This window comes from Tachyglossus aculeatus, unplaced genomic scaffold, assembly GCF_015852505.1.
Source record: "Tachyglossus aculeatus isolate mTacAcu1 unplaced genomic scaffold, mTacAcu1.pri scaffold_125_arrow_ctg1, whole genome shotgun sequence".
NCBI classification, from domain to species: Eukaryota; Metazoa; Chordata; class Mammalia; order Monotremata; family Tachyglossidae; genus Tachyglossus; species Tachyglossus aculeatus.
The window spans coordinates 1,276,817-1,291,137 of record NW_024044854.1 but is presented as its reverse complement, the minus strand read 5'-3'; the positions used below and the strand labels follow the sequence as shown (position 1 = coordinate 1,291,137).

The window sequence follows — 14,321 nt, the reverse complement described above, 5'->3', positions numbered from 1 at the left end:
CAATGTTTAGGCAATGCAGAATTTTAAATTACTTATTCATATTAAAAAGTGCTTCCCCTTTTTATCGTAAGCTCGTTATGGGTAGGGAGTGTGTCCGTTAATTCTGTTGTATTATTCTTTCCCAAACACTTAGTACAGTGCCCTGCATATAGTAAGTGCTCAATAAATACCATTGATTGATTGATTGATTGACTGTAGAAGTGTTGAAGTGGCAGTAGAGGAGACTATAATATGAAGAGAATAAAGATGAATTGACAAAGCTTCTTGTAAGAGGTGTGACTTCGGAAGTGCTTTGGGGTTGGGAAGAGCTACATTCTGTTGAATTTGAAGAAGGAGAGATTTCCAGGCAAGGGGAAGAGCGTGATCAAGACGGCAGAAGTGGGATAATAATGAGGTATAATGAGTAGTTTTATTTGAGAGGAATGAAGAGTGTGAGCTGGAGTGTTGAGAGACAAGAGAGTGGATCAGTTCATTCATTCATTCATTCAATCGTATTTATTGAGCGCTTACTGTGTGTAGAGTACTGTAATAAGCGCTTGGGAAGTACAAGTTGGCAACATATAGAGACGGTCCCTACCTAACAAGAATAAATAGAAGTAAAGCTAGGTGCACATCAGTAACAAAATAAATAGAATAGTAAATATGTACAAGTAAAATAAATAGAGTAATAAATCTGTACAAATATATATACAGGTGCAGAGGGGAGGGGAAGGAGGTAGGGCGGGGGCGATGGGGAGGAGGAGAGGAAAGAGGGGGCTCAGTCTAAGAAGGCCTCCTGGTGGAGGTGAGCTCTCAGTAGGGCTTTGAAGGGAGGAAGAGATCGAGCTTGGCAGATGTGTGGAGGTCAGAAGCACAGGTGGCTGGAGTAGTTCACTCCTCCCCCTTCTCCAACCCCCCCGCTGTCAACCCTCTCCGCTACTTTCCCATCCTTCCCAGCACTATCTTCAGATGAGCTCTCCTCCCTCCTCTCAACTGTTACTACATCCACCTGTGCTTCAGACCCCATTCCCTCCCATCTTATGAAATCTCTCGCTCCGTCCCTCCTCTCCTCCTTAACTTCCATCTTCAACTGCTCACTCTCCACTGGCTCTTTTCCCTCTGCCTTCAAACATGCCCACGTCTCCCCCATCCTAAAAAACCCTCTCTTGACCCCACCTCCCCTTCTAGTTATCGACTTATCTCCCTCCTACCCTTTCTTTCCAAACTCCTAGAACGAGTCGTCTACACGCACTGGCTCGAATTCCTCAATGCCAACTCTCTCCTCGACCCCCTCCAATCTGACCTCCGTCCCCTACAGTCCACCGAAACTGCCCTCTCAAAGGTCACCAATGACCTCCTGCTTGCAAAATCCAATGGCTCCTACTGTATCGTAATCCTCCTCGACTTCTCAGCTGCCTTCGACACTGTGGACCACGCCCTTCTCCTCAACACACTATCCAACCTTGGCTTCACAGACTCCGTCCTCTCCTGGTTTCCCTCTTATCTCTCTGGCCGTTCATTCTCTGTCTCTTTGCGGGCTCTTCCTCCCCGTCCCATCACTTTACTACAGGGGTTCCTCAAGGGTCAGTTCTTGGTCCCCTTCTGTTCTCTATCCACACTCACTCCCTTGACGAACCCATTCGCTCCAACGGCTTCAACTGTCATCTCTAGGCTGATGACACCCAAATCTACATATCCGCCCCTGCTCCCTCTCCCTCCCTTCAGGTTCGCATCTCCTCCTGCCTTCAGGACATCTCGATCTGGGTGTCTGCCCTCCATCTAAAACTCAATATGTCCAAGACTGAGCTCCTTATCTACCCTCCCAAATCCTGCCCCTTCTTTGACTTTCCCATCACTGTAGACAGCACTACCATCCTTCCCGTCTCTAGAACCAGCAACCTTGGTGTCATCCTCTACTCTGCTTTCTCGTTCACCCCACACATCCAATCCGTCACAAATACCTGCCGGTCTCACCTCCACAACATCGTCAAGAACTGCCCTTTCCTCTCCATCCAAACCGCTACCTTGCTGGTTCAATCTCTCATCTTATCCCGACTGGATTACTGCGTCAGCCTCCTCTTTGATCTCCCATCCTCCTGTCTCTCCCTGCTTTAGTCTATAATTCACGCTGCTGCCCAGCTCATCTTTGTGCAGAAACTCTCTGGGCATGTTACTCCCCTCCTCAAAAATCACCAGTGGTTGCCTGTCAACCTACAGCCCGTTGTTGGGTAGGGACCATCAATATATGTTGCCGACCTGTACTTCTCAAGCCCTCAGTACGGTGCTCTGTGCTCAATAAATATAAGCGCTCAATAAACACGATTGAATGAATGATTGAATGAATATTCATCCCTTAAGAGGATTCCAATTACCACTAGCATGTACTGAAAACAGTCTTTTAATCGATGTGTATAATGAGAAGGAAGACTTATACACATACAGGAAATGATATTCATTGTTCCGACAATTCAGAATACATGAAAACCTTCAAGTGTGGTTCTTTGAGAAGAGATTAAGCCACAATGAGGTTTCTTAAAGCATCTGAAGAACCCGCTGATTCCTTCTTCTCTCACTGAAAAAAGCAACAACATAATTCTCAGAAAGTGATTCACTTCTGTCCTGAAGTCATTATTTGTCTCCATAACTTCCTCATGGCATTTTTCACCTCCACATTTCTCATGGTGTAAATCAAGGAGTTTAACATGGGAGTAATGAAAACATAGAATACGGCCACTGCTTTATCCATGGGGAAGGTGGAGACAGGCCTCATGTAGGTGAAGATACAGGGAACAAAGAACCGCGTGAAGACCATGATGTGAGAGCCACAGGTGGAGAGGGCTTTGCGCCTTCCCTCTGAACTATTACTTTTTAGGGAGTTCAAGATGACAACGTAGGAGATTACCAACATGAGGAAACAGAGAGTGTAGATATGGCCGCCGTTGGCAGCCACTGACAGGCCCACGACATAGGTGTCTGTGCCGGCAAGTTCCAACACAGGGTACAGGTGACAGAGAAAATAATAATTGACATTGGGACCATAGAAGGGCAGCCGGACTAGGAAGAGAATCTGAATTATTGAATAAAAGAAGCCCACTACCCAGGCCACCCCCACCATTAGGATACACACCTGATGGTTCATGATGATCAAATAGTGCAGAGGTTTGCAGATGGCCACTTAACGGTCATAGGCCATCAAAATGAGAAGGATGGCCTCTGTCCCTCCAAAGAAGTGTAATACAAAGAGCTGCACCGTACAGCCATCATAAGAGATGGCTTTCCTGGCAGACAGGCTGTCTACAATCATTTTTGGAGTACCGGAAGAGGAGTATTTATTTATTTATTATTTATTAGAATAATAATAGAATAATTATAGACTGTGAGCCCGCTGTTGGGTAAGGGACCGTCTCTATATGTTGCCAACTTGTACTTACCAAGCGCTTAGTACAGTGCTCTGCACACAGTAAGCACTCAATAAATACGATTCAATTAATGAATGAGTAGATGGCGTCTATGAAAGATAAGTATGAGAGGAAGAAGTACATGGGGAGCTGAGATTTTGGCTGGCCTTGATGGTTATGACCATAAGCAGGTTTCCCAAAAGAGTTACCTGATCGATGAATAGGAACAAAACAAAAGTTTCTGCAACTCTGGATTCTGGGTAAGTCCTAGGAGAATTAATTTGGTCACATTGTTGCTTTTTCCATCGATTCAGTGTTGGTGATGAACGTACTAGTGAGCTTGCACGACAGAGAACTGGTTTACCTTTTCAAAGATGAAGATGATTGAATTTCTTTAGTACTGATTTTTTTTCCCATGGAACCCAAGATACTTTATTTCTACTACCTAATATTTCACTCATTCTTAAAACACCTCGGTCCCATTCGACAAAAAGAAAAATCAAGCCAAGTAACTTCTGTTATACCCCACCATCAGCCAAGGGTTATAAATCAATCAATGGTATTCACTGAGTGCTTACTCTGTGCAGAGTGCTGTACTAAGTGCTTAGACATGCTGAATCCAGTGTTCTATCCACTTAGTTCAGAGCTTGTCAACCAGCATGGTTAGTACCATTGGTAGCATTTCACTTGTATTTTCATCCTTTATTCACCCCTCCCTTAGCCCCATAGAACTTATGCATCTACCTGCAATTTATTTATTTATAATTGAGCTCACTGTGAGCAGGGAACATGTCTACCAACTCTGTTATATTGAATTTTTCTAAGCACCTAGTAGAGTGCTTGAGCAGCAGTGTGGCCTACTGGAAAGAGCACGGGCTTGGGAGTTAGAGGTCATGAGTTCTAATCCCTGCTCTGCCACCTGTCAGCTGTGTGACCCTGGACAAGTCACTTATGTCCTCTGTGCCTCAGTTCCCCCATCTGGAAAATGGGGATGAAGACAGTGAGCCCCATGTGGGACAACATGATTACCTTGTATCTACCCCAGTGCTTAGAACAGTGCTTGGCACAAATTAAGCACATAACAAATAGCATCATCATCAGTGCTCTGCGCACAGTAAGTGCTCAATAAATGTGATCAATTGACTGTTGGATTTCACAGCACACTGGAGCTCCCGACAGAAGCCATTTTTCTTTACTGAGAAATGATCATAATGATAATAATAATAATAATGGCATTTGTAAAGCACTTACTATGTGCCAAGCACTGTTCTAATCACTGCAGCAGATACAAGGTGATCAGGGTGTCCCACGTTGTGTTCTCAGTCTTAATCCCCATTTTACAAATGAGGTACTGAGGCACAGAGAAGTTAAGTGCATTGCCCAAAATCACGCAGCTGAGAAGTGGCAGGGCTGGGATTAGAACCCACGACTTCTGACTCCCAAGCCCGTGCTCTTTCCACTAAGCCACGAATAGCCTTGTTGAATTGTTTTCTTCAGAATACTGTTGTCTCTTTTTAGTAGACAAGGGTTTTTTACTGTTAGGTTAAATTTATTCCCTCCTCTCACTGTGAATGAATCTTGTGGCACATGTTAGGACAAATAAACGTTCCTCTTTCAGTCTATCCTGCTTCTGTGATTCCACTTGAGAGAGACTCCCTTATAGGTAATGGGTTCTATTGGTGAGAGGAAACAAATAGCCACAAGTATTCCTGAAAAAGTTCATAATCCATAAAACTACAATCTGTCTGCTTTTTTATTCTCAAAATGAGGGGTTTAATTATGGAATTAACATATTGGATTCTCTTTCTTGTCCTATTATCAATCAGCCATTCAATCAATGGTATTTATTGAATGCCTGGAGTGCTGTATTCAATACCTGGGAGAATACAATACAATAGAGATTGTAAACTCGTTGTGAGCAGGGAATGTGTCTGTCATATTGCTATATTCTACTCTCCCAAGCGCTTAGTATAGTACTCTGCACATACTAAATGCTCAATAAATATGATGGACTAGAGTAGGTAGACCTGATCCCTGCCCACAAGTAGCTTACAAAATGGAGGGGGAGGTAGACATTAAAATAAAGGATAGATGATTATGCCCATAAGTGCTGTGGGACTGCGATGAATGTTAAAGTGTTGAAAGGGTAGAGACCCAAGCGTAGGTAATGCAGAAGAGAGGAAAAATTGGAGAAGTGGGGTCATAGTCAGGAAAAGCCTCATGGAGGTGACCTGATTTTAGAAGGGATTTGAAGATGGGGAGAGTAGTCTTCTCAGAAAAAAAAGGACAGTCACCACAAGAAACATACCTGGGAGTTAACTCCTTTCCTTCAAGGCATAAATTTCTACTCAATCCCATCTTGGACTTCTGCTTCCCAGATGAAAACTTGGAAATATGTAGTACTCTTCTTTTAAAGCATTGCCCTTGCCCCTCCCCACTTCATGTTCTCCCTCTTTAACAAATAATTCTCAACTCCTTAGATTCCTTGTATCCTATATCCTGCAATCTTTCTCTCAAACTTTCAATGCCCACCCACTCTTTACATCAATCAATCAGTCACTCATTCATTCAATCGTATTTATTGAGTACTTACTGTGTGCAGAGCACTTTACTAAGCACTCACTCAATCAATCCATGTATCGAATGTCTATTGTCCTGGTACTCCTGGTTCTCCTCCTATCTTTCTGACCGCTAAGTCTCAGTCCCTTTCACAGGCTCCTCCTCTGTCTCACATCTTCTAACTGTGGGGGTCCCTCATGGTTCAGTTCTGGGTCCCCTACTATTGTCCATCTGCACCAACTCCCACTCATTTGCTTCCATGGCTCCAACTACCTACCGTCTCTTTGTGAAAGTTTCCCAGATCTACAACTCCAACCCAGATCTCTCTCCTCATATTTACTTCTGCCTTCAAGACACCTCTACTTAGATATACCACCGACACCTCAAATGTAACATGTACTAAGCAGCACTATCTACTTTTCCCACCCGAACTCTGTCCTCACCATGATTTTCCCATCACTGTACACAACACTACCATCCTTCCTGCCTCACAAGCTCATAACCTTGGTGTTATCCTCGACTCAACTCTCTCATTCAACTCACATATTCAATCTGTCACTGAATCCTGTCCATCCAACCTTTACAACATCGCTAAAGTCTGCCTTTTCCTCTCCATCCAAACTGTTACCACGTTAATCCAAGCACTGTCCTATCCCATCTTGATCACTGTATTCGCCTTCTTTCCAACCTCCCTGCCTCCCATTTCTCTCCACTCCAATCCATACTTCATTCTGTTGCCCAGACTACTTTTCTACAAAAAACATTCAGTCCATGATTTCCCACTCTTCAAGAACTTCCGTGTCAAACAGGAACTCCTTACCATCAGCTTTAAGGCACTTAATCACCTTGCCCCCTTCTACCTTACCTGGGGAAGCAGAGTGGCTCAGTGGAAAGACCCCGGGCTTTGGAGTCAGAGGTCATGGTTTCAAATCCCTGCTCCGCCGATTGTCAGCTGTGTCACTTTGGGCAAGTCAAATAACTTCTCTGGGCCTCAGTTACCTCATCTGTAAAATGAGGATTAAGACTGTGAGCCCCACGTGCGACAACCTGATCACCTTTTCACCTCCCCAGCGCTTTGAACAGTGCTTTGCATATAGTAAGCGCTTAATAAATGTCATTATTATTATTATTATTACCTCACTACTTCCTACTCTAAGCCAGCCCAGACACTTCTCCCCTCTCGTGCCAACCTACTCACTGTACCTTGATTTCATCTACCTCGTTGCCGACCTCTTGCCCATATTCTGCCTCTATCCTGGTTGCCCTTCCTCTTCATATGCAACAGACAATCACTATCCCCACCTTCAAAGCCTCGCTGAAGGCACATCTCCAAGAGGATTTTCCTGAATAAGCCCTGATTTCCTCCTTTACCACTCCCCTCTGTGTCACCTTCGCATTTCGATTTGCATCGCTCCCTCAGATTCACAGCATTTATGTACATAACTGTAATTTATTTATTTGTATCTACCCCAGCGCTTAGAACGGTGCTTGGCACATAGTAAGCACTTAACAAATATTATTATTATTATTATTATTATATTGTCTGTCTCTCCCTCTAGCCTGTAAACTCATTGAGGGTAGGGAACATATCTATTAACTCTGCTATACTACACTCTCCCAAGCGCTTAGTACAGTACTCTACATACAGCAAACACTTAATAAATGTGGTTGATTGGTTGTTTACTGAGTGCTTGGGAAAGGAAAAATATGGGCAATATTTCTGAAGGGCCAAATATAAATGCAGTGAAAAAGGCATTTTTGAGCACCTGAGATTTCCAATACAAACACATAACTATTCCCTGGAGTCGTTTCAAAACTGGTTTTGGATTTGGAACAAATAAGTTTAATTCCTAATTTTATTCACAGTTTTATTGGGCTTATTGGTGCCCTAAATAAGTGGTTTTCCAATTAGCTACCTTGATATAAGCACATGAAGGAGAAACAGACATTCATACGGACTTTACAATCTCCAGACATGATCATCATTAAAGAAAAATGCTGGCCAATAAGAGTTAGAATAAAATTCCTTTGAATGAGATGAAAAAAAAGTAATTGAAGTCATGATCAGCCAGAATGGAAAAGATATATTTGTTAAATGTGCAATACCAAAGCGGATAATTTCCTATGATGCTTGTAGTATTGTCCCCCAACCTCAGTAGCTCATTTGCTACATCCAAGCCGTCACTTACATTCAAGCCGTCACCAAAACCTGCCGGTCTCAGCTCTGCGACATTGCCAAGATCCGCCCTTTCGTCTCCATCCATACCGCTACCCTGCTCGTTCAAGCTCTCATCCTATCCCGTCTGGACTACTGCATCAGCCTTCTCTCTGATCTCCCATCCTCGTGTCTCTCCCCACTTCAATCCATACTTCATGCTGCTGTCCGGATTGTCTTTGTCCAGAAACGCTCTGGGCATGTTACTCCCCTCCTCAAAAATCTCCAGTGGCTACCAATCAATCTGCGCATAAGGCAGAAACTCCTCACTCTCGGCTTCAAGGCTCTACATCAGCTCGCCCCCTCCTACCTCACCTCCCTTCTCTCCTTCTACAGCCCAGCCCGCACCCTCCGCTCCTCTGCCACTAATCTCCTCACCGTGCCGCGTTTTCGCCTGTCCCGCCGTCGACCCCTAGCACACGTCATCCCCCGGTCCTGGAATGCCCTCCCTCTGCCCATGGCCAAGCTAGCTCTCTTCCTCCCTTCAAGGCCCTACTGAGAGCTAAACTCCTCCAGGAGGCCTTCCTGACTGAGCCCCTTCCTTCCTCTCCCCCTCGTCGCCCTCTCCATCCTCTCATCTTACCTCCTTCCCTTCCCCACAGCACCTGTATCTATGTACATATGTTTGTACATATTTATTACTCTATTTATTTATTTATTTATTTTACTTGTACATATCTATTCTATTTATTTTATATTGTTAGTATGTTTGGTTTTGTTCTGTCTCCCCCCTTTTAGACTGTGAACCCACTGTTGGGTAGGGACTGTCTCTATATGTTGCCAACTTGTACTTCCCAAGAGCTTCGTACAGTGCTCTGCACACAGTAAGTACTCAATAAATACGATTGATTGATTGATTGATTTGCTAAACTACTTTAGCTAGTAACAGTGACATATTCCCTCTCAGAGACATACTCATGGATTGACAGATGCATCAGTCACTCTCCTCTCCTATCCATATTTCATTCTGAGCCCAGCATTTATTTTTTTATTATATTTGTTCCGTGCTTACTATGTGCCAGGCACTATACTAAGTGCTGGGATAGATACATGCTAATCAGGTTGGACACAATTCATGTCCCAAAGTGGGCTCACAGTCCTAATCCCATTTTTACAGATGAGGTAATTGAGGCACAAAGAAGTGAAGTGACTTGCCCTAGGTCACATAGCAAGCTAAAGGCAGGGCAGGGATTAGAACTCAGGTCCTTCTGACTTCTGCTCTATCCATTAGGCCACACTGGTTCTCTAAAATGTTGATCTTTTTAATATGTTGTTCTGCCACATCTCTCTACTCCTCAAATACCTCCAATGGTTTTTCAGTCCTCTCCACATTAAGTAGGGACTCCTAATCACTGGCTTTAAAACGCTCAATAAACTCAGTCCTACGTACTGAGTACTGTTTCTTCGTACTCTCTTTCCTCACTGCACCCAACGAGCACTCTTCGCTCCTCCCAGACGGTGCTGCATTCTTTTGTCTTCTGCTAGGGATCACTTTCTCATGTTTTTTCTTTCTGCCTGGAACTCCCTTCCTCTGCAAATCCTACAGAACCTTCTCCCCCTCGTCCTCCAACTCCCCAATTTCAAAGTGTTACTGAAATCACATCTCTGATAAAGAGATCTACTCTGTTTAATTATTTCCTCTCTTCAGACTATGTTTCTTTCAATTGCCATCTCAGCACTTCAGTGCCATCGGAGTACCTACAAACTCAAGCTTCCATAACACTTATGTCCACATCTTATATAATAAATTATTCAAGCATTAATTCATGTAGACCTCCCCTTTTGCTCTTTCCTCCTCTCTCTACATTGTTTCAGTATCTATTTTCCTTGCTAAAAAGCAAGCTCCTTAAGGGCAAGAACCGTGTCTGTTAATTCCATTGTACTCTCCCAAGTGCTTAGTACAGTGCTCTGCACACAGTAGGTGCTAAGTAAATTGATCAATTTATAGTATCCGGATTGCTCCAAGATAAAACCAAAGTGTGACTTCTTTTGCTTGGGAGGAGTGATTAAAGACCCATCCAATGCTCACTTCCTGTGCCTTTGTAGATGTGCTCTTTTCAGCAAGCCACGGGATATGCTACAAATAACTAGAGGGAGCATGTCCAGCAGGATCTAAAATTTGGAGACACATTTGTAAGCAAATTTTGAAATTGAAGTTTACAAGTAAAGTGTGATTCTTCCCCCCTTACTTGAAAGAACATCTCAACTCTTCCTTCTATCCCTCTCCATCTCTATAGGAGGTTTGCATTTGGTTACTTCAGAGAATTGATTGGCCACTCACAACCAGCAAGTCCTGGCTGCTTGCTGGCCAAAGTAAGGCCTCTCGAAGCATTGAAAAATCAGTGAGGTAAAAGGCTGTCTGGGGCATTTTGGGGGAGCTAAGGAAAACTGGAGCAAATCACCAAAGCCCTAACCCTGCCTATCTATTTCCCAGCCCAAATCATTCCCCCAAGAGAATTAAAACATCTCAGCACCTCTGAATCCAGGTTTAGGGGCAGGGAAGGTGTTCTCCACTACTCCCTTGTGACAGCTACCGAACATGGAGAAGACGACTTCGTTGACTTGACTCTTGGATCACCCACTCTCTCTGTCAACAATCAATTAATCAATCAATCAAAGAATCGTATTTATTGAGTGGTTACTGTGTGCAGAGCACTGTTCTAAGCACTTGGGAGAGTGTAATACAAGAGAACTAGCAGGCACATTCCCTGCCCATAATGAGCTTACAGTCTAGATGTGGAGACTGACATTAATATGAACATGAAATATGGGAGAGAAGGGTGACTGTGCTTGTCTGCATGTATGATCTACTTATTTCAGTGTCCAGCATCCTCTTGATCAATAGTGGGGAAATTTCTCGTCAAAAAATCAACAGAAAGTCTATTTTAACAAATTTCGGGAAATATCAATAAATTAATTTGGTACTGAGACATTTATGGATGACTTTCCTGCACCATACCTCTTCCATGAAGCTTTTCACTTCTGAATTTCTCAGAATGTATGTTAAGGGGTTTAGCATGGGGCTTATAATAGAATAAAATACTGCTGTCACTCATTGATGGGCAGGGTTGGATGTAGGTTACAAACACATACAAAGATAAAATGTACAAAAAATAAGATAACCGTGATGTGCGTAGTACAAGTGAAACAGCTGTGCATCTCCCCTCAGAACTGAGAGATTTCAAGGAAGCTAAAATGACAAAATGAGAGACAAGAAGTATTGCAAAGATTGACTCAATGTAGTGACAACTAAAAGACCAAATATGTGGGTGAGCCCCAAGTTGGACAAGGGACTGTGCCCAGTCTGATTTGCTTCTACCCACCCCGGCACGTAACACAGTGTCTGGCACAGAGTAAGAGCTTAATAAATACCATAATCATTACTATTTTTTATCTAGGTGGTCTATCCATTGCCTCTCTTTTCTGGTCCAGCCTGCTCCATTGCTGGGAATTTCTAGACTGAGTAGGAAGACTAGGGGGACTTCCCAGCAGCAGCTGTCAATCACCTGGGGTGGTCCTGCCATTCCGAATGGCAGAGATTGGAAGGCTCTCTATTCTATCAAAAGCTCAAGGGAAGTGCACCATTCAATGAACCTCTTTTGTGAACTTCAGTGTTGGATGAACCACTGGTAGATGTTTTGTCCACAGTAGGAATTCACCTTGCTGTTGTTTTTATCCCCAAGAGTCTCTTCAGAGTCTGAACCCCAGTCAGGCTCACATGGAAGATGATAAATTCACTGGGGGACTGCAGCAATTCTCTCTGAATTCAAAGAATAGACATAAGCATCAGGGACAGTCCAGTGAAATGATGCAACCTTGTAGGTTGTTATTACTCAAAACATATCCACAGGGTGATGAGCCCTCTCAGATAAATTAGGTGACTTGCCCTAAAGTCAGACAGTTAACAATTGTCGGCAGAGCAGAGATTTGAACCCACGATCTCTGGCTCCAAAGCCCGTGCTCTTTCCACTGAGCCACATTGCTTCTTTTGACACCAAGCTCATTATAGGTAGGGAACGTGCCTGCCAACTCTGATGAATTCTACATTTCCTTGTGCTGTACATCTTAGGAATATGAGCAGTAGAGTGTGTCGGGAACAGGGACTACCGTGCTCAGCAGAAAGAAACTAGCCAGTAGAAGCAGTTGGCGTGCAGATCCACATTCCCGGTAAATGGGAAGAGGACATTCGAGCCAAGATCACTCACAGGAAACCAGGGCAGTAATGCGATTCAAGGAATCACCTGCTAATGCCGGGAAAGTAACAAAGACTGGTACCATATTCTCTTGGAAAGGAACACTCATGAAAAAGGAGAACAAAGGCTAAATTTGGTTAGATGAGAGAATCCCAAGAAATCACGCCAACAGGGGAGGGCTGAAGGAAGAAAGAAAGGCAGAAAGGAAGGAAGGAAGGAAGGGAGTAATAAAGAAAGAGAGCTATAATGAGAGAAATACAATGAATGAAAGAGAAAGAATGAGTGAAAGGAAGAAAGAAATTGAGAATCAATCAGTCCAATTTTTCTGAGTGCTTACTGTGTGCAGGACACTGTAATAAGCGCATGGGGACAAGAACATAACATAACAGACAAATTTCCTGTCCACGATGAGCTTACAGTCCAGATAATGATATAAATGAATCATACAACGGAACCCCCGCCCACCCCCACGCCTACTATGATTTCCACTCAGAGATGTATCACCTGAGTGATACAGTATGGATGTCGTGGGAGGCCCTATTGAGAGGGAATCCAACCAGCAGTCAGAACCTAGTTGCCATGGTTAGCGTGATTTTCAGCACCTGCGCGGGGTCGAAACCTAGGGGGTCGTACCGGAGAAAGGACTCACCAAAACAGAGCCTTGATCCCGACAACTAGTCATAAATCAATATCACCTTCTATGACAATTAACCCCCGTCTAGACGCAACCCCTCCCTCACCTGCGTTAGTTCAACCTTCTGCTCTGCCCCAAAACAACTTCTCCATCCTTTATGACGCTGATCATGTCCAAAACAGAGCACCTCACCTTCCCACTCATAGCCAGCTCTCTCCTGTCTGCCTGCCCTTCCTGCCACTGTCGATAGCGCTATCATTCTCTGTGTATGACAACTCCATAGCATTGGCAAGCGCCTTTGCTCTGCTGCCTCAATCAACCCGCATATTGAGTCTCTCACCAGATCCTGAAGCTATATCACCCTGACATCGCTAAACTCTGCTCGTTCCTCTGCAGACCAACTGCTAAAACGCTCATCGAAGCATTTACCCTAGGTTTCACCTTCATTACTGCAGCAGGCTTCTAATGCCCTCCCAACCCGATAACAGTTTCAACACTCATTGGAATCCAAAGCTTGGTTTGAAGAGATGGAATGACTTCCAAAAAGAGGTAAGTCATTTGTAATCCCTTCAGGTCAAACGCAGCCAGGCCAAGGCCTTCCCCTGCCTCTAAGATGAGAGCAACCGTGTTTTGCTTTTGATCAGTGTACATTCCAGTTATTCAGCAAAGACACACGAGATAGAACGATCACTATAATAGCACTTTATTGCAAAACTCCTTTCTCTAGGATGTGAAGGGAGAAGGCATATTACAGTGGTATATTAGGACATATATTAGGTCATAGTTACGATCATGCACAGTACGTGACCACGGAGCAGAGCCCCAGACCTCCCAAAACCCATCCCAGCCCTACGATGAGGGTGTTTTGCTCCAAATCGATGTAAAGTCCCTTCTTTAACACAGGAGACAGAGACATAACTGTAACTAAAATAGCAGTTTATTAAAAAAAAACCCTTACGCCGCACAAGCCGCGTAGATGTTCATAGAAAAACTTTTTCAGGGAAGCCCATGACAACAAAGGTCCTCGGTGCGGACCCCAGGCGAGCACTTTATTAAAAAAACTTTTTTCTCTAGGATGTGAAGGGAGAAGGCCTTACAGTGTATGTGGGGGCATAGGACTTGCGATCATGCTGACTAGGTGACCACGGATCAGAGCCCTAGCCCTCCCAAAACCCACCCCAGCCCTACGATGAGGGCAATAATGTTTTTGCCCCAAATCGAGGTAAAATCCACTTCTTCAACACAGGAGACAGGGACATAACTGTAACTAAAATTTACATAACCGTAACTGCAACATAACTGTAACTAAACTTTATTGAAAATCCCCTTAACCCCCACAAGCC

General features: G+C 43.9%; 1 pseudogene; it reads right to left on the bottom strand.

The window, feature by feature from the left end:
* Positions 1-2,623: 2,623 nt before the first annotated feature.
* On the bottom strand, positions 2,624-13,962 carry LOC119922821 (annotated as a pseudogene).
* Between the last annotated feature and the right edge of the window lie 359 nt (positions 13,963-14,321).